The sequence below is a fragment of the Ursus americanus genome, chromosome 12, assembly GCF_024610735.1.
Source record: "Ursus americanus isolate L20-20 chromosome 12, mUrsAme1.1.p, whole genome shotgun sequence".
In the NCBI taxonomy this organism is placed as follows: Eukaryota; Metazoa; Chordata; class Mammalia; order Carnivora; family Ursidae; genus Ursus; species Ursus americanus.
The window spans coordinates 36,741,414-36,768,122 of NC_142138.1; the positions used below are offsets into that span (position 1 = coordinate 36,741,414).

At 37.9% G+C, this 26,709-nt stretch overlaps 1 protein-coding gene across 7 annotated transcripts in view; it reads right to left on the reverse strand.

Moving 5' to 3' along the window:
- TTLL7 (tubulin tyrosine ligase like 7) overlaps nucleotides 1-26,709 on the reverse strand; it is a 196,314-nt gene that overhangs the window by 131,746 nt on the left and 37,859 nt on the right. For 2 of the 7 annotated variants that reach the window (XR_015726275.1, XM_087866049.1), the window contains exon 1: nucleotides 8,435-8,665. The exons of 2 other annotated variants lie outside the window; for them this stretch is intronic. The gene's annotated coding sequence lies outside the window, so the exon portion shown is untranslated. Of the gene's footprint in view, nucleotides 1-8,434; nucleotides 8,668-26,709 lie in introns of those variants that run through there. 3 more of the 7 variants (XR_015726274.1, XM_045801920.2, XM_087866050.1) reach the window with 3 other exon arrangements.

A 26,709-nucleotide genomic window follows, 5' to 3' on the forward strand; every position in this document is an offset into this window, starting at 1 on the left:
TCATAGCAGCACTATTTTCAGTAGCAAAGAGGTGAAAGCAACCCCAAATGCCCACTGACAGATGAATGGATAAACAAAATGTGGTCTACATATACAATGGAACATTAAGCTTTAAAACAGAAGGTGATCCTCACATATACTACAAAATGGATGAACCTTTAGGACATTACATTCAGTGAAATAAATCAATCACAAAAAGACAAATACTATATGATTTCATTTGTATGAAGTATCTAAAGTAGTAAAATTCATAGAAACAGAAAATAAAATGGTGGTTACCAGGGGTTTGGGGAGGGGGAAAGGAAAGTTGTTTAATGAGTAAAGAATTTCAGATTTGTAAGATGAGAAAGTTCTGAAGATCTATTTCACAACAATGTAAATATATTTAACACTATCAACTGTACTTAAAAATGGTTAACATGGTAAATTTTATGTCATGTGTTTTTTATCACAATAAGAAATTATATAAAACTAATACTAAATATTAAGTGGAAGAAAAAGTTGCATTTGTGGAATGCCTACAAAATGTCAGAAATCACCCAAATAAATACATAAATCACAATATTTTCATACTACTCTGAAAAAGTTATTACTTTTTTCTTCTAGAAAGCATGATAATCACTTTCATAATATCATAATATGTTCAGTTCTATCAAAGACAGGAAAACTACTGGACCATTAGGTAATTGGAGATCTAAATATACATATTCATAGATATTGCTAAGTATATTTGCTTAATTTTATTCTCAGTAGAAGCTACATTTTAGGGATGCCTGGGTGGCTCAGTCAGTTAAGCATCTGCCTTTGGCCTAGGTCATGATCGCAGGGTCCTAGGATCCAGTCCCACATGGAGACTCCTTGCTCCGCGCGGAGCCTGCTTCTCTGTCTGCCACTCCCCCTGCTTCCTCTGCTTGTACTCTCTCTCTCTCTCTGACAAATAAATAAAATCTTTAAAAAAAAAAAAAAAAGAAGAAGAAGAAGAAGCTACACTTTAGGAACCTTACTTCATATTCATATTTATTCTGGTTCCTTATGGGTTCTAAAAACAAAATTCACAGATACATTCTCAAGCATGTTATTGAAGTAAATATGCTATACTATAACCAATGAGGAACACATTTAACTTTTAATTCCTTAGTTAAGGATGAAAATAGCTATTACATATTCTATGCCCAAGATAAATTTTTAAAAGAGAAAATGCCTCCTATTCTGAAATGACAGCCCCCTCACATATGGAACAGTAAACTTTTCTTTCTTCCTGAAATACTCATTTGGCACTGATTTTTGACAAGTGAAAATGCTTTTCCACATACAAAGAGCCCACTTGATTTTAAGAAGCACTGATCACCCCCCTTTCAAACTTTCCTTAATATTTAAGATGTCTACTTTCCTTTAATTTTTGTAGCAAGTTGCAGAAATAACTTGCTTCGATTTTCCAAAAATAATGGGTTGAAATGTGTGTGCTGACCAAGGGAGACACTGATGTAGACTAAATGTACATGTCAGAGATTTTAAAGAGTATTCAATGGGGGCACCTGAGCAGCTTAGTTGGTTAAGCTTCCGACTCTTGATCTCAACTCAAGTCTTGATCTCAGTGTCATGAGTTCAAGCCCTGCATTGGGCTCCACACCCAGTGTGGAGCCTACTAAAAAATATAAATAAATTAAATAAATAAATGAATGAATGAATGAATAAATAGTCAATGAATTTGACAAGTTGTTTTTTCCTCAAATATCCTAAAAGAAGTAAAATCATTAGGGGCGCCTGGGTGGCACAGTCATTAAGCGTCTGCCTTCAGCTCAGGGCGTGATCCCAGCGTTCTGGGATGGAGCCCCACATCAGGCTCCTCCACTAGGAGTCTGCTTCTTCCTCTCCCACTCCCCCTGCTTGTGTTCCCTCTCGCGCTGGCTGTCTCTGTCAAATAAATAAATAAAATCTTTTAAAAAAAAAAAAGAAGTAAAATCATTAAAACTATCCATTAAATGAATAAAAATCATCCTTTTGTTTACATATAATAGTAAATACTAGCATCTATTTTCAAAATTAGTAGCTAAAGGGGCAGCTGTAGATCAAATTTTAATCCTACTACGATTGTGCATGCAAATTACACCTGTTTTTTTTCTCTCCCTTACTTGATTTTTTACATTGTTGAACTGAAGAAACAATATTTAATATTCTAGATTGAGACATGCTAAGTAACTAAATATTATCATTTTGCATGTGATCAAACCTAAAGCTAAATGAAAATGCCCCCATTTGGTTTCATGTAAATTAAGCTGATTATAGAAAGTATCCAATTTCTATCGTTCCTCTCCATAAAGTAGCTAGCTCATATTTGTTGGGTAACTGCAGACTGACTGATTCTAAATATAAATCGAGTTGTGTGCTAAAATTATTGTCCTGATTTTTTAAGCAATCACTATAAGTATCACACATGGTTACAGATTTTATTAAGTACCTTGAAAAAATAGTTTAAATAATAACAACAAAATTACACGTGAAAATTTTCCCATCAAGCATAATGATTCAAATTAAATCCATAGTTGCTAACTTCTCCTACCAATACTCCACACGTATGGCCATCCATATAATAAAACCAGTCAAACCTAGTATTAGGACTACATCAATTAAAGCAGATTTTACACAAACAAGTTTTAAGTGGGGTCACTTCTCTCACAAAAGAAAGAGGATACTACCTTAAAAGAGAGGTATACCTAAGCAGCTCTAAAATTCTAATCCAACAAAAAGCCTCAAAATAATCTTGAAGCTGCTGTCTGGATTACTGCTGACCCATCTTCCAAATCTATGAATGCTCAATTTACTTTAAAAAGTCCATTTCATGAAAATACACCAATGGAGGAGAAAGGAGAATTTATTTAAAAATAAGCTAATACCATCGTGTTGAATTAGATCTGACACAGGCCAGACTTTGCAAAGTAGTGGGTAAAAGAGATAGAAATGCTCAAAATAATCCTTTATCAAACATAATGTTCTATTTCACATGGCTAAGCAGAAGAACAAAATAATATAGAGCTTGGAAACTCAAGAGCCACAACACAATTTTTAAAAAATCAAACAATGTGGATGTTTCAGCGTACCCAGTGAACCAAGAATATCATCAATTTCAAAAGTAAGGTATTCTCAGACCTTTGGGTCAGACTCAGAGAAGACCCAGTGGTCACTTTGACCACCTAACTCTAAACCTTCAAACGAGGCAAAGGAACATAGGCCAACTAGTCACTTGCAAGTGAAAAGTTAAGGAAAAAAAGAGTGAAACAGCTTTATCACTCACCTTCCCAGAGCCCAAACAATCCCAACACCTTGGCTTTGTCAACTACTATATGTACTATGGGCAGGAGTGTGTAAACGAATCAATGTCAAATGGGAATTAACAGAAATAAGGGTAGTGGAGAAAAATAGGCAAGCCTATTTAAACTTGTTTTTTATCTTTAAGTTAACCCTAGGGAAATTGTTGGCTAGGCCCAGTTCAACTTTGACAGATAATGCCTAAGACTAATGGAAATAAATTTACCACTTTCTAAGAGCTTAAGGAAACTGTTTTAAATAATAGGTCTCAACTAAGCACAGGACAAATTCTTCCTCAATGTCCACCTTCCACCAGAAATCATCTGTCAGGTCCTAAAAAGCGGGGGCTACTTTGGATTTGTAAAGTTGATGCTTCAGTTTTCACATTCTTTCAGGTCTCCCAAGACTAATGGCACATTATAAAAACCTGCCTATGCTCCCTACTTGTGCCCTCAAGACACGTTCATATCCCAGTGACTCCCCTTCTGCTGCTGGTCCTGAGACACTTAATGGCCTTCCTGCCTCAATGGCTTCTGAAATTCCAAGTAGGATGGGGGTGGGACCCAGAGGAAGCACAGGTGAGAGACTGGGGGAATAAGAAACTCAGCCAAAGCAAAGAGGTAGCGTAACTCCTCCCTACAACTGTCAGGGTAAGGGAGGCATAGCCTCTCTCCTCCTTGAGGGGAATTTACGTTAGTGGAGGATTACTGGAAACAAGGGGAAGGTGGAGGGTTACTGGAAACAAGAGGAAGGAAGCATCTGATTGCTCAGGGGAAATGCTGGGAATGTTCTGTCTCTCTCAATGGCCACTGTTCTCAGAAGCTGTCTCTAGTAATGCACAAGGGAGGGGGGGCAGAAGCCGTCAATGTTCACCACACTCTCTTGTACCTTGTGACCAGGGCTTCTGCTAAGAACTGGAAGGAGGTCTGAAATTCCCACCCTCACCTATGTAGAGTCTCTAAATTAGAGTGCATGAGTAAGTTCATATACTTTGCATTGCCAGGATACTGAAGCTGGAGACCTAGGAATCTGATACAGGAGGGCGGAAGAAGTTGAAATTAGAAAGAGATAAGGGTGGGGGTAGACACCTGAAGGGAGGATGGAGGGGAGGAAATTGAGGTCCACAAATACAATGCTAAAACCAGAACGTTGTCCATCATATATTCCCTTCTCTGACTATAAAATCTTGCCAACTCTCACCAAACATGCTCTCCAGCTTTATTTACATCTTCTCTCCTCAGGCCCCAATTGTCTGCCTTCCTCCTACTGCCCGTGATTTTTTTTAATTGAAGTACAGTTGACATACAACATTACATTAATTTCAGGTGTAAAACACAGTGATTTGACAATGCTATACGTTATGCAATGCTCACCACTACACCAAATAAGTGTAGTTACCATCTGCACCATACAAAGTCATTATAATATTGACTATATTCTCTATGTTGTACTTTTCATCCCCATGCCTTATTTATTTTATAACCGGAAGTCTGTACCTCTTAATCCCCTTCATCTATTTTGCCCAGTAGCCATGATTTAAATAGTTTTTCTAATCAAAAAGAGGAGATTGTGTGAAAAAGTGTAATCTGAGGAACCACAAATAGGAGGGAGTGTTAGTAATTAATAATATGCCAATATCTTATAATTAATTTGTAATGTCCAGAGAACATGCAGAATCCAGTAGAGTTTCTTGCATAAAATAGTCAAATTACACATCATTAGAAAAAATAATTGTAACTGTGTGGTGATGGATATTAACTAGACTTAGTGTGGCGATCATTTGCAATATATATAAATATCAAATCATTATGTTACACCTGAAACTAATATAATGTTATATGTCAATTATATCTCAATTTAAAAAAAAAACTGAACTAAGATTTCATGCTTTTTAACCCAGAAATTTCATTTCTGAGGCTCTGTAGTAAGAAACCAATTTCCAAAATAAAGAAAAAAGTTTATGAACAAAGATGTTCATCACAGCATTAGTTATTATCATCAAAAATATAGCAACACTGAGGAATGGTTAAGAAATTATCATACATCTACCTAATGGAAAATTATGTAGATATTTTAAAAGTTCACTTTCCAGTTGTAATTAAATGAAAACTAATGTTTTAAAATTTAAAGTAAAAACATTTTAAAAAGTAATATATATATCATGATTAAAACTATGTGCAGAAAAAAGAGTGGAAGAAAATATCAAAATCACATCAAAATATTAATAGTGGTTGTCCTTAGTTAGTACAAGTATGGTGATTTTTTTTCCTTTTTATATTCTTATAGTTTCCAAATTGTTCATAATTCTATAATGGAAAGGGAAGGCTTTTAAAAAGGCAAGCTTCTTTGAAAGAGGAAAAATGTTACTTTCATAGAAAACTCCTTCTGGGTTCAGTTGACAATCCTTTTAATCTAAGTACCCAGGAACTATAGCATTTTCTGGAAGGACACTTAGAACAAGGAATATGTAGAATGTGAGCAAGACCAGGTGAAGAGAAACTCGGCCTGCTTAGTAACCTATACTACTAGTACCCTATGACTACCAGATGAGGAGCAGATTCCACTGCCTGATAAGCAAGGTTCTTCACAATTTGTCACTGTTTCTTCAAACAGTATATGAGCACTTAGCTGAACCTCCTTGTCTGGCTTTGTCTTTTCCTATTCAAATCCTTCCCATCTGGCAGAGTGATTTAATTCACTTCCATCCATGAGGAGTTTCCTCATTCTCTTATGAAACCAGCCTCTACCATTTCTCCTTCCTAGGATGTTGATATAGCATTTATAGCACCACCTTTTCCTGTATTAGGCCAATTCTAATTACTTTCTTAATTACTCATGTGTAAGTAAATACCTCTCCAGCTAGACTTTAAGCTCCTTGAAGTCAAGAATTTGAATGGTCTGCAGACAGCAGTCATTCAACAAATACACACATATATACAGAAAGAGAGAGAGAAGAATGAGCAAAGATGCAGTGCTAAAACCGGGTTGGTATTATATTCATACTTGGTGATGTTATCTAAATAAAATGTGTGTTGCCTCTGTTTTAAAATGTTCCCACTATCACTAGGATGTGCACTTTTCTTTTTTTTTTAAATAGAAGTGGGATCGTAGTTTTTCTTATTTATTCATACCAATTCTGCCATCCTCCGTGTAGTTAAACAGACTGGACTGCAAGATGCCTCACCAAGGTTCAGGATATAGTCTACAGCCATATAAAGAACAAAAAGAAATGACCTCCTAGAAATCAAATTTAAGTCATCACATGATCCTACCTCTCTTATAGTCCTGTGTGAACAACATACATAAATTTGTTTTATGGCCTTATTTAGGCCATGAGCTTTAGCCTCTCAATATCCTCATTAATAATTCTCCAATGTAAATAGTTCAATATTTTAGAAATAACAGACTAAGATGATTATGTTCCTATCTGCCATCAAATACTATTCCAGTACTTAGAGATAATGAGCATATGTACTATAGCAACCTGACTCCGGAGACAGCAACAAGAGTTTCACATCTTAAGAGAGAATGCATAAATCATAAATGAAAGCAAATCAAATGGCCAAGCAACAGACAAAGAAAAACCCAGCATCCGTTATTTTTTCAGAAAGAACACACAGGTCAATATAATTGTTGACTCTGAAGGGCAGAGCAAAAACAAATCAATGCAGTTTCCCACTATACAGAACTACATTTTGCACAACAACATATTTTTTGTAAGTCAACGCTTGTCCAAATTCCACTACTTACTAGCCATATGACCTTGAACCTTCTCTCTATTTCAGTTCCTTAGTCTGTAAAATGGAGTTACCACCTACTATGAAAATGAATCAAATAACATTATCAGTCTGGGTTTATCTGTCACCCTATCATGGGATGACACACCCCACAAAAACAGTTCAGTCACACACCCCATGAACTAGATGACTGGTCTTATTGCAAATGTTTCCATTAAGTTAAAAAAAAAAAAAAGATTTCCAGGTGTTTTGTTTTGTTTTGTTTTACTTTCCTAATTGATTTTTCCAACATTTGAGCATCCACCATGTATCACTGCCAAAAATGTGTCAAACATCTCCTGCTATGACCTAGCTCTCCTTTGCAGTGTTGTCCAGATACTATTTTTTGGCATATGCTTTCTAAGAAAATTGTTTTAACTCGAAGCCCTTTCTTACTAAAAGAACAATAATTCCATACACAGTAAGTTTACAGGTTGTTGCTATTGTTTGCGATCACTCTTATGAAAATTAATTTTATGTTTAATACCGAACGGGCCATCTGTATGTACACTTACACTTGGACACACAACTAACTCTGTAATACAGTGGAAGATCCATGGGCTTTGGAGTCATGGAAACTTGTATTCAAATTCCTGTTCTGTGACCTTGAGCATGTAATTTAACTTCCAGGCTCCTCATGTTCCACCTTTGGTTCTGGGTTGTTGTTATGATTTAATGAAATAATATATCTAAAATAAGTGACTAGACTCTGGAAGTATTATTTCCTATCCCCCTTAAATCTTTTCTTCCTATACCAAGACCAAGCAACCGACTCTGAACACAAGACAACTCGGACACAGCATCTATTTCACACATTAGTGGGGGAATGCTATGCAATGAAAAACTGAGTGGACGATTGCTTAAATTAGGTATCCAATTGAGCAAGAAGTAAAGAAACTGACAGGTATAGACGAGGGCCCCATACTTCACTCGCATGTGGTAAAAAGACACTAATCTGACACACTTTAAAGACTGCACCGCACACTCACCGAGGTTTGTACCATGCTCTGGGAAAAGAACGGAATTACGGAACAAGCCAGCAGGGAGCCTCCTGGTTCACCCTACCCGACCCCGCCCGCCTGGATGGTACCTCTGAAGCCTAGAAACTGAGGTAAGAGCACAGCAACGGACCTCGTCCTCCCTCCCTCCACACCCTCCCCCACTCTGCCCAAATCTCTCTCGGGGCACGAATGGTGCTGAATCATTAGTCCTAACAGTAGCAGGTCCCGGTCCCGCTGCTCCCGTGGGAGCCAGTGTCCCTAGAGCAATGACCGTCCCTGGTGGGGGCCGATACCTCGGGGTGTGGGGGCAGTGAAAGGGGGTCGGGGAGGATCGGAGCAGCAGGTACTTACCGGCGTGAGGGAAGCCCAGCCCCTGTCCTCTCCTGCCCACTGCAGGCGGTCCCTCTGCCGCCCCTCCGCTTCCCGGTTTCCTGCAGGCGGTTGCTCCCGGGCCCGGCAGCCTGCGCTGGTGGTCCAATGCTCCCCTCCGCCCGCCCGCCGCCCTAAGCAGCCACGGCTCGGGGCTCGGGCGCTCCACCCGGAGCAGCTGGAGCAGCTGTCGCTGCCGAAGGGGGTGGCGGCTACCGAGGGCCAGACCATTCGTGGGCTGCGACCGGGGGTGCGCGACGTGCGGAGCGGGGCGGACGTGGAGGGCGCTGAGGACCGGCGACGGTTGGGAGGAACCAAGAACGAGGGGAATCCTCCGCTTCCCAGCAGCGCCGGGAGGGCTTGGGGGCAGAAGGGACCAACAGAGGAGCAGCTGCTCTCCCTGGCTGTTGACTGCACACAATTCCTTAGCTTTTCCAGGCACCCCCCCTCCGCGTTTGCCTTGGTTCCGCTCAGGGCTCCTTTAGAACGCGGCAAACAGAAGACCTAGCAACGGGCGCGCCTGGGCGGTGTCCCCTCCTGGGGAGATGCGAAAGGGCGCTGGCCGGAGCCCTGCTTTCGTGCCACCTCTTCCCGCTCCACAGTGGGGCCCTACGGCGCCAGTTTCTGGTGCATATCTTACTCTAGACGTCTTACTACAAAATAGAGGAAGGCATCTGAGTCCTTGCAGGGGCTCCTCAGATCTTTTACCCAAGCATCTTTGTGGAGCAAAGAATTAAAAGGTATTTACGCCCAGCCTGAAAGTTAGAAAATAAAATTAAGTGGGCCCCCATCCTATAGGTGCTCTGTAGATACAGGAAAATAAGGGACGGTTTTGAATCACATAGTTATTGCTCCACAAATGTTGAACCACTGCAGTTGGAAAATGTACATTTAGGAAACCCTTCTAACAGTTCTATAAAAGATTATTAAAGAAATTCAAAAATATTTCAGGTTCACTGTTCACCATTTTAAAGATTAGTGCCTTGGGGGTGGGGAGGAAATCATATCCTTATATGAAATTAACTTTTATAGAACTGGAAAGAGAAGTTCCCGCCATGACATTCCTTACACTTTTGTGAAAGCACTTGTGTGGTCCCTGCCCCTTTCACAACCAGGCTTAAGCAGGTTCATTTCAGACCATGGTGAAGATGGAGACAAGTATATAGTTTTCCTTATAAAAAGAAAGAAAAGAGCAGAGCTGACAACTACCTTTAAAATTCAATTTAAGGGGACAAAAAAAAAAAAAGACCTTACAAATACCTCAGTTTAAAAAAAAAAAAAAAGCCCTTCCACAGTTAAAAGCCATTTACTCTGAATTAAGGTTTTGTCCTTTTTTGAGTTAACATAATTTTTAACATAAATTGAGCACCTACTATGGACTGCACTGAGAGTGTTTCCAGTTTTATTCCTTCATTTATTCTAAAAACTCCTGTAAAATTGGTGATATCGCTGCTATTTTTAAAATAGACTGGGCTCAGAAAGTTTGTTATGCTGGGTTCACATCTCATAGTTAATGAGTGCCAGAACAAGCATTGCGATCTGGAGTTTTTGACTAGTGCCTTTCCACTAGAATGCTCCAGGAAACATACACTAAAGCCTTATCACATCCAAGACTGGCCCTTGAATGTGAGTTAATTTATCCTTCCTTTGTGAACACTAGGTTTCATGGTGGAGAAAGGGACATTTAAATATCTAACGTGGATGTCACCCTGAGGTTAGAAGTAAGGATCTGAAAGAGGAGGCTGTATTTCACCCAGAATTAACCTGGAAACATCAATTAAAAAAAAAAAATGCATGGTTAGCAACGTGAGGGTGAAGAGGAATTCTCCACTACCTTTTAATCTTTTTTACATCATCATTTACCCTATATTGTGCTTTATACTACCCTTAAACTATGATTCTATATTACACTTTTCACTATTATTCTTCCCAGAAAGGAGCAAGAGTTTTTAAATGGACTTAATGTCATGGGTCCTCATACACTTTACCTGAATTTAAAGTAACAGGGCATTAATAACTCTCACATCATGTTAAGGAAACTTTTTGAGAAATAAGGAATAAAATTAAATGGTTACCCCACGTTGTGCCATTGTTACTATGTTAACTGTTATTGTAAATGTTCACACATCAGTACCAGCAAAACAGAAATCCCTAGAGCTCCATGTTGCTGAGGAGCTGGGGTATGGATCCCTCGTGAGGCCAGGCAGCTGTGACTCAGGGCTGGGATGGCCTCAGCCTCAGAAATGTGTGATTCTTCTCTCTACGTGCTGTTGTTTCACTTTCAAGGGAGACAAAAAAGGAATAGAACTGGAGTAGAAAAATGCCTTTCGAATTAGTATTCTCTCTTTGATTGACAGGGGTATAAGAAGGAAGCATAAGGTCTCAGGTGGTTTACTTGACACCAAACTGGAATTTAGAACCTGGTTACCAGTGACATCTCCTGCCATCTGTATGTACAAGTTGAACTTCCTTCATATGTTTCTGAATGAAGAAGGAAGGGGATATTTTGTGCGGTGCCCTTGAGAAACTGTCAAAAGGAATAAAGGGAATAGTGGGCTGCCTGCATTTCCTCCTCTCCCACAGAGTCTTCAAATGCTTTTGAACCCATTGGGGAAAGAAGTGAAGGCCAGCAACTGAGGAATTATTTTCACAAATGACTTTGTGTGATTTCAGGTATAAGAAGTACTATTTTGGACCCTAGTGACACAGAGCTAGGGGAGAGGGCTCTTCTCTCACTCAATCTGCCATAGACTTCATGCAACCTTGCCACCAATAAGGAAGGGCTCTGCCAGTGAAGGCATATTCTCATAAAGAGCATTGGCAGCCGATACATGGTCAAGATAACTTGACTGGGAGCCCAGAGCAGTAGAGCATTAGTGGAATTGTTCCTGAGCACCTGGGAGACCCAGCTGAGGATTTCCCGTCATAAATGAGGGAGGTTGGGTGGGGATGGTGATTGTTAAACTTAGATAATTATTAAACCTTATTTAGGCTACAGTATTAAAGTGAATTTATTTGTATCCACAAAACCAGCATGACCTGGGGACATTCAAATAATATTACTTTTAAAATGATATGAATAAGAGAGATAGAGAGAAAGAAAATAGGTAAAGCTACAGTGTGAGCCACACCGTGTTGAACTTCAATTCAAGAGTATTAAATACCTGGGGTGCCTAGGTGGCTCAGTCAGTTAAGTATCAGACTCTTGATTTGGGCTCAGGTCATGATCTCAGGGTTGTGAGTTCAAGTCCTGTGTTCAGTACACATATGTACTGAAATCAATAAAATGTACTTCTCACTGTGGATTACTGTTTAAAAAAAAAGAAAGAATATTAAGTACCTACTATGTGTTGGCCACATACTAAGGCGTGTGGTGACATTAACAACCCAAGGTGCTCTTACTGAGAATATTTAATAGGGTTTTTTCTGTTTGCTTTTAGCTATCACTTTTTTAAATCATAGTACTTCTGAGGTAAGTACTATTATTATGTGGAAGTACTATTTTCATCCTCATTTTATAGGTGAAGAAACTGAGAATTACAACAAACAATTTGTCAAGGGTAACACAGCTAGAAAGTGGCAAAGCTGGATTTCAAACCCAAACCAATACACGACATTACTCTCCACATAACTTTACTGCCTCCTGCTACACAGAAAGCAAGGTGTACATTGTATTTTTCTCTACAATAGAAAATCTATTTTGTATCTGTTTTTTAAAATCTATTTTCAACTCTCACTCTTAAAAGGAAATGAGTCACTTCTCAAAGAGGATTTAAATGAGAGTCCGCCCAATGGAAACATTGGGTACCCTTTTCTAGGTTTCTGTGTTCAGAAAAGAAACCTTGAAACAAGAAGTGATCATTGCAGCATAGTTGGCCAGTGATTTCTAAATTCTTGCTACAGATTCTGATTCCAGGAACTCTTGGGTGAGACTTTGGAATCTATATTCTTACTAAGCACAACCATTTGACCAGTTTGACCACACCATACAAGACAAGCAGCATTGGGCTCACAAACAGCAGGTCTCCTAGGTTTTAACCCTTTAACCCCAACACTTGTTGAAAAGGAAATGGGAGACTAGTATTCACATTTATTATACAGAAGTGTATTTATTAAGTTGTGACTGCCTTTTTCAGTATTCTTTTGATCATTCTGAAAAGTCTTCAGAAATCCTCAAGTTAAAGATTATACTCATTCACAATTACTATTGTATGCAAATAGTTGGAACTTAAGGCTGCAATCAATTATTACATGGTATTCTACACAAGAAAAAAAAGAGACTAATTAGAACAGCATTACATTTATGTATTAACTTTTGGAGAATTAACATGTTGACAACAGTAAGTCATTCCATCCAACAAAATAGACTTCTTCATTTGTTTCTATTTTATCTCACATTTCCCAAGAATATTTTTATAATTTTTTCAAATATGTTCTGCACTTTTCTTACCAAATTATTTTTTTGGCATTTGTCTTCCAAGTGAAATATTCTTCCCATTTCCTTTTCTATGAGATTTTGCTTGAATAGAGAGAGATGGGTTATTTCTGTAATTTATTTTTTATTAATCCAACACAGCAAATTCTCTTGTTGTTTTCATGAGAATCTCTTGGGATTTCTAAGAAAGCAGATTATCATCAGCATCTGGAACTTTATCTCTTTTTCTGTTATTTATACCTGTTATTTTATTTACATTTGCTAGAATCACCAATACAAGTGATTATAGTGATGCCTGTCGCATTCCTGACTTTAAGTGAAATATTTAATTTTTGCCATTTAAGATTTGTTATTGGGCTTTTCTTTATTACATAAGTAATTTCTTTCTGTTCCTGTTTTGCTTCAAGTTTCCCTTGGCACTGGTTGCTTGACCTTTATCTAATGTCTTTTCACCACCTATTGATAATAGTTGAGTTTTTCCCCTTTAATTTTTAATGTAATCAATATGTAGATAGACTTCCTGGAATTGAACTGCATTTTCACTCCTCTACTGAAGGCTGTTTTGTCATAGTAGATTAGTCTTTTGGTTCATTCCTCTACTATATTCCCTAATATATTATTTAAACATGTGGCTTTTATAGTCAGAGATTAAATTGGCCCACACTTTGTCATTGTTGTTGTTGTATTCCTTCATTGGCTTTGGTATTTGAGATATTCTGGGTTCATAAAATGAACTGGAGAACTTACAATCTTTTTCTAAGTCCCACAATAGTTTAAATAATATTGGAATTATCTATTCTTTAATGGTCAGATTAAAAATTCAGCTGTGAATCCATCTGCCTGCTGCCTTTTTCAAAAGGAGACCATTAATCACTTTTTCCATCTCTTCTACAATAATTGGTCTACTTAAGTTTTCACTTTTTCTGCGTCATTTGTGATAATGTGTACTTTCCTAAGAAAGTATTCTTTTCTTCTAAGTTTTTATTTTTTTCTAATGTACTGCTTCAGAGTCACCTTTAGTATTTACTTAAAATTCTTTTCATCTCTTTACTACTTTCACATTGTTAATCTTGCCCAGCTCTCAGGTTCACATCCTCGGAAGACGAGGGCTCAAGAAGAACTAAAACCTCTTTTATTGGAAACTCAGTAAGACATTGAAGGCACAAAACATTAATATTTGGGACTTCCAGACAAAGATGGGTGGGAATCTTTCTGTTTAATTTGGGGGTTATTGTTGCTTGTTTTCCTAATTTCAGCTGGGCCGATTTTGAGGATAGCAACTTATCTCAGGGATCAGCAATACCAGCAAACTAGACAAGAACAGCACTAAAGGCAGCAAGAGAGTCTGATTTCTTATAAGCTCAAGCAGAGGGGAAGGAAAATGGCAAATGCTCTATGATAACTGGATGTCCTAAGTTCTGAGGCACTCTGGCCAGGCTCATTGCTCTCCCTGAAATAACTGAGGAATACACTGAGAGGAATTAAAGGTACTTCAGGAGAAGATGAAGAAAGAACATAGAAAAGATGGAAAAAGAAAGCAAGAATACTAATTGTTGTAATTACAGTGCCTCCATTTTACCCATAGTTGCTGAAGTTTAAGGAAATAATTTTATAATCAAGGTTTGATGAAGAAGAAAACTGAGTCATAAGACTATTTTCCCAAGTCATACAAGAAGTCAAATGCTGGTCCAAGGACTAAAGTCTAGCTTATCCAGCTTATAACTGATAATGTTACCCCTCTTTCACATAGGAAGGAATGATTCAAAATAAATCACCAAAAAGGCAGGAAAGAAATAAAAACTCTCAAATATTTGTCCTACCGACTTTGACTGTATGATTTTGTGATTGGATTCGAAGGACTATGAACTTATCTGGCCCGCAAGCAAAGAGAGTGATCTTCAGTCTTGTGGAAGGTTCCCATACAAGAGTGATATGTTTTGAAGAAGGAACATCATCCTTCCTATCCAGTACAACCCCACTTCTTCATTCCATCAAGGATGTGGTTTAAGACTTTCTGTTTGCTACTGCCAATGACAGACACCTTTTCTCTTACAATTGTAATTTGCATGTCTGGTTATTTTAAGGGTGAGACTATAACATTTCTGGTTGATAATTATAATAAACCAATTTGCTAATAACAGGATTTCAGTTCATCAAGCTCATCTCCAGAAAAAAAATTGTAAATAATTTAACCTAAATCATCCAGAGATGATACGAGCCTGGTAGATTATTATGGTAAGAGAGCTAATAATAATAGTTATTTTTATAATAATAGTTATTTTTTATTCACTTTTCAATAAGTAAAATACACTATACTCATTTACTTCATATAATCCTCACTTAAATCCCTTGAAGAGACCATATTACTCCCATCTTATAGATTTAAAAACTGAAATTTTAAGGTATTAAGTAACTTCCCCAGTGTTACAAAGCTAGAAATTGCCAAAGTGGGACCTAAGTCCAAGTGTTGCAAAATCTAGCTCTTTCTGATTCCTAAGCTCCCATCCTTATTGTTCTGCTCTACTGCCTTACTAAGAGAAGCTGGTATATTCTATCCCATTTGTGGATCCAAGTATCCTAGACATATGACATTTTATCACCAGGCCAATTCCTTAGGAAAACTCATTCCATTTGCCAGGCAAATAATACAAAATGAAACTTGCAAAACTTTTGGCTCACTCTCACATTCCAAGAAGAGTAATTTCCTTAGAAGTACAAGGAATGAAAATCTGACTCACAAGAATAATTCTATCAAATATATTTCTGTAGTGCCTCTGACCTTGCCTTTTGGCTTAAGTCAGTGCCAGGACTAATAGATTCATAATACTTTCAGGATATAGAGAATAATTAGTGAAATTCATACAATGATACAAATTTTAAAAGTATTCTTGATACTAGAGGTAACATTTATCTTCCAAAGGCTATTATTCTCTTTTCCTTAAAGTATCCTATAATAATCCAGATGATCATTTTGCATTTTCAGTGAGTAAAAATAGGTTCCCTAATATTATTGCCTATTCTTCCCTTATAACTCACTGTCAAAACAAGATAGATTAGCATTTCACATGCTCGTAATTATCTAAAATTCAAAAATAAAACCAAGAACAGGGAACCAAGCAAAAACAGAATATGTAATATAACAAAAATTAATAATTTAATTCATAAAACATTTCTTATTTTGTGGTCATTGGTCCATAATTCCAATAAGAACATTGACGTGCATATAACAAATACCTAGGATAATTGGAATTCATTCCTTCCAATTGAGGTAACTTGACAAGATAATTAAGAAGTCCTTGTTCTATCTCCTTTCAGTAGGTTACCCTAGTTCTTGTCTAAACTGTGCTTGGTTTTTTACCTCACCTGTGGATTTTATTGATTCCCCAGTATCAATATGTAAATATGCCAAGATTTTCTGCTTAAATTATCCAAAATTAATTTCTATTACTTAAAAATGAAAAACACAGTAATAGAGCTTCCACTTAGGATGTACAAAGTTGTAAAGATCATCACACTAAAACTAAAAACTGGAAAGAGAAAGAGTGGTTAATCTATAAAACCATAACTTTCCTTGAGGTTCAGAGAGTTGAGGTCACAAGGCAACTGAGTCATCTGCGTTCCAATGAGGCACAAGCTCCTTCAAGGAGAGATGGAACACATGAACCTTTTGACCTATAGCAGAGTAGGGGAAAAGCTGGCTGTCACTGTGCAAATGTGTAAGAAAAAGAACAGCTAAAATGTAAAAAGAATTAAAGACACATATGGGCTGATGCATCAGTGTGGGATAGCTGGACATCCCAGAAACAAGGGGAGATAGCACTCATCCTCAAGTTTTCCTATAGCTCTCTACAGGGTATTCACAAAAAGTCTGGTGGCAGGGAAGGAGATTTGAGAGAGCCACATCACTAATGCAGGTATGAAGAAATAATAGGTGACTGTTCAGAAATGAGCACAAGGCCTTACTTGCTTCCTTGTTTTCTTCTCTCCTATGAAGCAAAAAGTTTATATTACTGGGAGGAGAGGCAGCAAACCCTCTTGCCTACAGGTTATAAGCAAAAACTCAATGCATCTAAGGAAAGAATAGAAACAAAATTCACCTGCTTCTGGAGGAGAAGCAAAAAAAAAAAAAAAAAACCAAAAAAAAAAAACCATCTTGGATCTTGAATCAAAGTTCTGCTGTCACTGGACCAACCCCAGACATAAGGCAGAGTTTGGTTGCCACAGGCAGGATATGTAGACATACTGAGAAATCTCAACCTCCAAAGCCCAGCTGTATAAGGCCTGCCAGAGAATGAGTTTGGAACAGGACAACAGAGACTCACTCTTGCAACAGCATTCTACTACTGGGGGAGGGGCAAGTGTGTGAGTAGAGATGAAAAGCTGAAAGTGGAGTAGAACCAATGAGAGAAACCCTTTAGCACTCCCGTCTCCTATCCAAGGCACAAAGGAGTAGTAGCTCAGCTGAAGCCTGTGGTACGCTGAAGGCAACAAAAACAAAAAGAATACCGAAACCTAGTTCAACTTCTGACCATATGGACTCAAGCCCACACTAAAGGTCTGGCAGAGGAAGAGGTATTCCCCTATCCAGGAGTAAGTACTATTTACTTTAGTCTGTACTGTCTTACACATAATGTCCAGCAGTCAATAAAAAAGTTACAAGACTTTTAAAAAGCAAGAGAAAACAACCTCCTGAGAGGAGACAGAACAATAAACAGAAATAGACTCAGAGATGACACAGATGTTGCAAATATCAGATAGACTCTTTAAGATAATTATGATTACTATATTAAAGGATCAAATGTAAAAAAGAACACAAAAATCAATGAGGAATTTCAACAGAGAAATAGCCTCCTAAATTTCTGAGGAAATTATATTATCAAAGAGGCTATGAATACAGACTAAAACAACACTTAATTCTGTGACTTTTTAAACAAACTTAAGTTCCCAAACTTGCACCAGAAAAAAAATGAGTTGTGAAAGCTGGACAGGGCTGTCCAGAAGGATTTGCTTGTGGATTGGGCATGGGAGAGGAGTCAAGAAGGCCCTATTCATTCTAATTAGAAATATGGACATACATTAACTGATCCATAGAAATGTATTGGAGAAGGTTTGTCGGTGATGTAGGGCAGGGGTTGGAGGGAGGCAATAAGGAGTTCCATTTTAGACACATTAAGCTTGAGATGTTTATCAGACATCCAAGTGAAACAGTCAAATAGAAAGTTGGATGTATGAATTTGGAATTTGGGAAAGATATCTGGTCTTGAGAAATAAAATTGGGAGTTAAAAACATATAGATGGGATTTAAAGTCATATGTCTAGCCAAAAGTATTAAGAGAATGGATATTCATAGGAACAGAAAAGGCCCCAAAACTGAGCCCTAAAGCATTCTGAACTTAAAAGGTCAAGAAGAGGAGGACCCAACAAAGGAGACTGATCTATTATCCCTAGATATACCTGATTATATGAGGGTTGTATAATCCTGACAGACTGACAGTTATCATTGAGCCGTATTTGATTGGTCACTTTAAAGATCTGAAAATATGCTATATTTAAAAAAAAATCATAGTATTGTTTGACCTGTACTAGGTTTTTGAGCTATTTAATTTTTTTTTGCCAAAGCTAAATAATTTTGTATGAAAAAAGGTCATTTGCTATTCAAACAGTATTTTTTTAAAAGGTACAGAGTGGTTAATTTTGAAACAATTTGTGTTTAGCCAAATGTCATACCATTTATACAAATCTGCCAATGTAGCAAATGAGATAAGAAAAGCAGAAATAAAGCATGAGAGACTATGGACTCTGAGAAACAAACTGAGGGTTTCAGAGGGGAGGGGGTGGGGGAATGGGATAGACCGGTGATGGGTAGTAAGGAGGGCACATATTGCATGGGGCACTGGGTGTTATACGCAACTAATGAATCATCAAACTTTACATCAGAAACCAGGGATGTACTGTATGGTGACTAACATAATATAATAAAAAAACATTAAAATTTAAAAAAAGAAAAGCAGAAATAAAAGTTTTGCAAAATTTATTTTTCTAAGATCTTATTTATTTATTTATTTATTTATTTGAGTGAGTGAGAGAGAGAGAGAGAGAGCACAAGGAGGGACAGAGGGAGAGGGAGAAGCAGGCTGCCCACTGAGCAAGGAGCCCCATGCAGGACTCTATCCCAGGACTCCAGAACCAGGACCGTGACCTGAGCCAAAGGCAGACGCTTAACCAACTGAGCCACCCAGGTGCCCCAAGTTTTGCAAAATTTACACTTAAACATGAACTATTTAAATGGTAGTAAAGAAAGTAAATTTGCAGTTAAAATTAAACTATGGCTTCTATATATTGATGAGAAAACTTTAAAGGTTTTCAGAGCTTTCTATGTTTTCAATATGAATTGTGGCTGAATATTTTTCAGACTCAGTTACGAAGTATGACATATTTCTGTGCAATAATCACGCAGTCTAGCTTCTTTATTTTGATGCTTTGCCATCTGGGACGTTGCTGAACCCGGAAAGACTACCCCTCCCAGGGACAGCTAATTCCTAGACATTCCTGGCAAGCTGCTAGCATGTCTTTTATATAGAAACTACCAATCTAGGGGCGCCTGGGTAGCGCAGTCGTTAAGTGTCTGCCTTCGGCTCAGGGCGTGATCCCGGCGTTTCGGGATCGAGTCCCACATCGGGCTCCTCCGCTGGGAGCCTGCTTCCTCCTCTCCCACTCCCCCTGCTTGTGTTCCCTCTCTCACTGGCTGTCTCTCTGTCAAATAAATGAATAAAATCTTAAAAAAAAAAAAAAAAAGAAAGAAAGAAACTACCAATCTAGAGCCCACATACCCAACCACTTCCGCTAATGGACTCTCAAACTCAGGGCCACTTTTAATGATAACCCCAGAGCCAGGTACCACACAACTAGCACCTATCCCCCAAAGACTGCTGAAATTATTCAAACTAGCAAATCCTAAACCTGTTACCCACCTTCCGTGTTCCTTCCCTCAGAAAACACAGTAAGGTTCCTGCCCACATTTTCCCCTCTACTTTTGCCTCTAGACTGACCATGATATTCCCTATATGGCCTCACAGGGTGTGCTGGGTCTTCTCCCTCCAGGGATCTGTGGGTATAAACTTCTTTCATAACAACTATTTTCGTTTGCATCTTACCGTGTGTGATTAAGACAAATCCCAGATAACTATTTAAAACATTCTACATTTCACCTCACAGTAGGAGCTTTATTATAACAAGACCAAAACACAAAAAAACTAGCTCAGAAAAGGCAAAAATCCTCCCAATTCTAATTTTTTCTTAATGTCCCGTGGGCTTCTTACTTTGAGAAACAAACAATAGGTTATCATCTCTCGTTTGTTGCAGGGAGTGCTAACTAGGAGAATAAAGCTTCCCATCTTCAGCATGTAGCATAATGAAGACCTCAAGTTATAAGGTTTTCAGTTGATAGAAGCTTTCATCATGTTTCCCTTTTCCTTTTAGTTATTTTTTTAAAATTCATCTTTGAAATAATTCAAATCTTACTCCAATTCTACCATATTTTCCAGTTTTCTGCTAATTCTATGAAGCCACTTATTTTTACCTCTCCTATGTATGTCTCAAATTAGTACAAATTGAGTCTTGCTGAATCGCTCTTTTGGCATCCTTTTATTGAAGTCATTGATGGGGAAATTAATGATATTTTGATATGGGAAAAGGGATGTGGAAAGCTTTTGCCCTTAAGATACCTAAAGTGAGATTGAATGTTTATCCTTTGTGAGACGAGATGCCCTAAGTCCCCAAACGATTTGACTGCTGCTGTGTCTAAGAAGCACTCTGGTGTACGCTTCCGGGACCTCTCTATCCTCCATTTGAGAGTCACTAAAGCCATGCAGTGCCCGTAGTTGGAGGTTCCCCGAGTGTTCTTGCCACACCATGCTCTGACTTGTGTTCAAAGAAGTGCCAGGAGTCAGAATCATTAAATTATGCTGGTCTTCAGGGTGGTTTTGGCTGAAAGCTTTATAAAGTGATAGATAAGAAATAGCAATGTTAATATCAATGTCAGTATCATTTAGAAGTCCACAAAGAAATTGGCAAAAAGTACCCAAGTAGAGGATGATATTGTTCATATTGGGCTGAATGCAAAATAAAATTAATCACCACATTAGTTTTTACTTTATTGTTGGTTTTTATAATAAATTCAAATAAATTCAAATTTATTATTATTATTTTAATTTAAAGAGTTCTCTGTCAAGTGGTTGGGGTCTTCTGTGGAGATACTACCAAAGGGATCCTTAAAACACTGAGAAAATTTAGATTACATTTACCTAATTCTTTTTCCAATGAAGAGATTAGTGTATGTAAATAATAACTATTGTCAATTTCTAATCAGTTTAGATTCTGGATTAGGTGCTGAGGTGGGTGTCAACCACCTTGTCATTTTAAATGTTAGTACACTGATTCTGGAGTAGATCACAGCTCTTCCCAAACTAAGTGTATCTTTCTGTATATTATTATCATATCATATTGTATCATATTATATCATACTATATTGTATCATATTGATTAACCAAGGCTGATAGAAAGACAGAAGTTTCAGGCAACTGAACCCAATTTGGAGTGCTGAAGACGAGGCAATCAAGAAGGCGAGAAGGGTCAAGTAGGAGGGATGAAAATGTAACTGCAGATACCTCATTGTCTCCCAAACCGCAAAGTCTGCCTGCAGAAGCATGGGAGCAGCTGGGAGAGTACGCTGCTGGTTGACTTGGATAGAATAGAACCTTCTCTTATATTGCTACAATTGAGCCAAAAAAAAGCTTTCTCTTGTTCCTTGTGGGGTTGTTTTGGTCATTCTTTTCAATGTTTGTTCTGTTTTGCCAACTCATATTCTTTTGATCACTATCTGAAATTAAGCAGGTCATGACTTACCACAGGTTTATATCTTGCATACCAAAGTCAAGTCCACATCTCACTGGAACAGCAACTGGGTCCACTCTACTGGGCTCTGGCACATATGCTGGAGCTTCCTGAGAGTCCTGCTCCTGCTCCTTCCCCATTCCTTGCACGCTTTCCCTCTCCACCCCCCACCTTGGCGCAAGGGTTGGGGCAAGAGCCCAGGAAAGTTTTATGAAGCCCTGTCTCAGATATACTATAGATTGCTTGCCAATTTGCAAATTAAAAATTTCTAAAAAGAGAAAATTTCTAGTGCAACTCAGGACTATGTTATCAATTATAGGATTCCTAGAGACAGGTAAAAGACCGACTAGATCCAAAGACACAATACTATTCATTAACATCAATTATGATAGCTGGTATAATTATTGTGTTAGACACAGCACTATTTCCCCCAATCATGCTAACAATCTTATGAGGTAGGTACAATTATCATCCCCCTTTTACAGTTAAGAAAACTGGCTTAAGGAGGTTACCCAAGATGACACAATGTGTAGCAGAGCTGGAATTCAAACCTAGGTCTACACAACCTCTAAACTCTACTTCTGCACAAAAGAAATGGTAGTTTATTCCCTAAAAGTCATCCTCAAAATTTACCTCTCTCTCTTTATGCCAACACTGTCTCCTACACAGACTATCCCAAGTCCCCTAATTGTAGATAGCCAAAGTCTGTTATTACTTTTTTTGATATCTACCTTCCCTGAGCTCTGTAGGGGACAGAACCAAGTCTGCCTTACTTCCCACTCTATCTCCCAGGCAAAGCACTTAGTAGTCACTCAATAAAAGTTATTTGAATATTTTTAAAGTCTCATAATTTTGGAGTTTTCACTTTAAAATACATTTAAATATATAATGCATACACCCTTTACAAAAAATTATTTTCTATATGTATTCTTCATGCAATGAATATGCTAAAAAAAAGACTTTGACTCCCTATGAATAAAATCCCTTTTATAACACCCATATTTACAGAATACAGAATATGGCCATTAGGAAATGATCAATTCTGTCATTTAAAAATTAGAACCCAGAACAATTACTTGACTAGACCAAAGTCATGTAGTTATGATAACGGAGCTGGAACCAGGAGCCTGACTTCTAGCTTAGCCATCTTTTGAAGTCCACCTATCATTTAATTCGTTCGGCAGCTTTCCATTTATGGAAATAAAAATTTAGGGGTTTTGTAATTGAAGGGGGAAGCAATCTGATCAGTGGAGTTTCAGGGTACCTAGTACCATGTGTACATTTAGAGAACCAGAGATGAAAAAGATACCAGAATAATACTGGCTGAATCCTCAGGTGTATTCAATACAGTCAATGTCAAAGCATAGTGTAGAGAAGACCAGGTGGTTGGGTGGGAGTGTTGGTAGTAAGGTAACAAAAGAAACATGGACTTCTTTGTGAACATAAAAAATGCTTTTTCTCTTTTTAGTTTTGCATATATTTTCTCTGCTTCTTTAGCATTGTGATCATTGTTGGATTATGTTACATAGCTTTAAGCTCTTCATACACATCCAATATACATAATATGGGAGCAGACTCCCTGCCTTGTCTGGCAAATAACTAGAGTCCTGTTGGTGCTGGTACCAAGACAAATTCTCCATGATATGATTTCTGAGGGTCAAGAGAGCCACAACACTCATAACCTGTGCATCTTTAAAAAACATACTTGAGAATCCCCTACTTTCACTCACAATGCATTCCTCCAAAAGTCAAATAAATTTGATGTGTGAAATTCAAATAATAAGCATGCATGTTACAAAAGTGTGATGATTTCTGTACCAAAGGAGTGAAGGTTTAATTACAATCATATTTTTAGACAACATCTTTAAACAATACATTTTTATCATTTGTATGTCTTTTAAAGATGTGGGAGGGTTTTTTTTTCATTTTTTTTTTACAGTTGATTGGCATTGTACCAGGTATTTTATTTCATGTATTAGGCTTACTTGCTATAAATAACGAAGAGACAAAAAGTACAATGGATAAAACAAAATAGAAATTAGTGATCTTCCATGTAACAGTCAGGTGGTAGGTGGGCTATAAGTGCTTTGCTCAAGTTTATTCACATCCTTGGGGATTCTTCTATCTTTTTTGTCCCAGTTCACAAGACTGACACTCACTCAGTTCCCATAAGAAAGGAACAAGGAAGTGAGGGACAAGCAACTTCCTCTCAAGAATGTGACCTGGAGGGGCGCCTGGGTGGCACAGCGGTTAATCGTCTGCCTTCGGCTCGGGGCGTGATCCCGGCGTTACGGGATCGAGTCCCACATCAGGCTCTTCCGCTGTGAGCCTGCTTCTTCCTCTCCCACTCCCCCTGCTTGTGTTCCTTCTCTCGCTGGCTGTCTCTCTCTGTCGAATAAATAAATAAAATCTTTAAAAAAAAAAATAAAAAAAAAATAAAAAAAAGAATGTGACCTGGAGGTTGCACCTGCCACTTATACTCATATGGCATTCGTCAGATGGTCCTGTGGCCAAACCTAGCTGTAAAGTAGATTGGGATGTACAGTCTTTGGCTGAGTCTAAAAATTTTATTACTAAGAAGAAGAAGAGGAGAATGAATATTGAAGAACAAATACTAATCAGAGATATCACTCATTTTATGTATCTAGAGTAAATGGATACAAATGTATTTTTCTAGTTAGAGTTTTCCCCTTTGATTTTTTATGTACCTCAAGAAATCTTAATAGTCTTTGAGAATGCTTCAGTTGGCCATCCATCATCATCATCATCATCATCACAACAAAAGTAATAGCTACACTTATTGCTTACAGAGGGGTGGGCAATAGGCTTTAGGGTGGTGGTAGGGACATTTAAGTATTCTGTGATTCTCCACTAAAGTATTGGGGTTTAAAGTCATAGTTAATCCAGAGTTTTAAAATTTTACTCCTACTTCCTATGCAATTTCCTTTTCTGTTAAACTACTTAATCCCCAAATCGTCACCATTCCTCCCTAGCGGGTGTGTGAGAGCTGTACTAATTCTGATTTCTTGATCTACTGAACCTGGAGCTGGGTGAAAGCTCAAGCTCTAAGACATCCAGTAAGGAACAAAAGAGAGAATAAAAGTCATCCAAGATAAACATATGTAAGCCAAACCGGAACAGACACACCGATGCGATAAAAGAAAGGGTTTTTAACTTTCTTGAATATGCATTTTTCAGAATATCCATTTTGAAGCAAGACTAGAAACATTCTCTATTCTCCATGTAGCCTCTCCATTCTGGTAATACAATATTAATAAAAGGCAGTCTGGATGGCAAGTTGGTCTATCTTAATGCACCCACAAGTCTCTAAAGTACCTTGGAGGATCTCTGAAGGCTAGCATTAGTAACAGAGTATAACTTCTCATAATAGTTCTATGATGGGAGTATTACTATCAGCTCAATTTTACAGATGAGGAAATGGAGGCTCAACAAGATAAATAACTTGTTGGAGGTCAAAAATTTAGGAAGTAGCAACTAGGACTTAAACTTAAGTCTGCATTTGTAAATCATTTAACTATATTTGCCCAGCTGTGCCAAGACCCAAATTTGGCAACCATCAGAGTCCTCCTCATTCAGCCTTCTCATCCAATCAGTCACCAACTCCTATGCTTTTATCTCTGATAGTTTTCCACCTGTTTTCACTTTTCTATTACTACAGCTCCTGGCCTAGTTTTAGGGTCTTTTACTTCTGGCCAACATTACTCTAATTCTAATAATTACCCAGTCTTGACTTGAATTTTGTACCATTTCCAATCCATCCTCCATATTACTGTCTGAGTGGTTCTGATCCTGTCTCTTGCCTGCTTAAAAAGCCTCGTCATTAGCTCTCGTTAGCCTCCAAAGTAAGTCCAGACCCTTAGTGTGATACAAGACCCTTAGAAATCTTCCCTATTCTTGTCTCTTTTATTTTGATACAATTCCATCATCAGCTCCTTTACCCAGCCTAGCAGTCCATACATAAAACAGGGTCATTTCCCCATCATCCAAGCAATTCTGGTCATGGACTTACAGAGAATAATTCTCTATCTCTAAGAGTAATTATTCAAAAAAATTTTTAAAGATTTATTTATTTATTTTAGAGAGGGAGAGGGTGTGTGAGCAGGGGGCAGGGCAGAGGGAGAGAGAGAGAAACCTCAAGCAGACTCCATGCTAAGCACGGAGCCCGACATAGGGCTCAATCCCACGACTGGGAGATTGTGACCTGAGCCAAAACCAAAGTTGGCTGCTTAACCAACTAAGGCACCCAGGTGCCCCCAAAATTTTATTTTTAAAGCACAAAGGCTTAATCAACTATATTAGGTAGGCATGGATATTTATATTTCTAGAAGTTTCTTCATAGACAATCATGAATTATAAGGATATGCCTCCTTTTTCCTGCAACTCTGCAAATACCCTTGCTATGAACGCCTGGGTGTTCCATTTTCTCCTTCTGCAGTGACGTAGGTAGTAGGTTTTTAGATTACTCTATTTTTTGGTGGGAAAAAGTACTTCCAAAATAAATGCTATATAAAAAGTATTTCTTTCTCCCTAGAAGTTATTTATTTCACTGTGTGGAATTGTGAAATGTCAAATCATGACTACAGGACTTTATGTAGTATGTTTAAGTGTAGTCAAAATATTTCTTCTCTTTCAGGGCCATCCTTCCTGTCCTTTTGATGGCAGGCCTAGTCATATCTCTTGCTGTGACCAATGAAATGGAGCAAAAATGGTGATACCAATTCAGCCATCAGAAATGATGAATACCCACCATTTGCATCGACATGGATGGAATTGGAGGGGATTATGCTAAGTGAAGTAAGTCAAACAGAAAAAGACAATTATCATATGGTTTCACTCATATGTAGAACATAAGCACTAGCACGGAGGACCATAGCAGAAGAGAGGGAAATCCAAAAGGGGAGAAATCAGA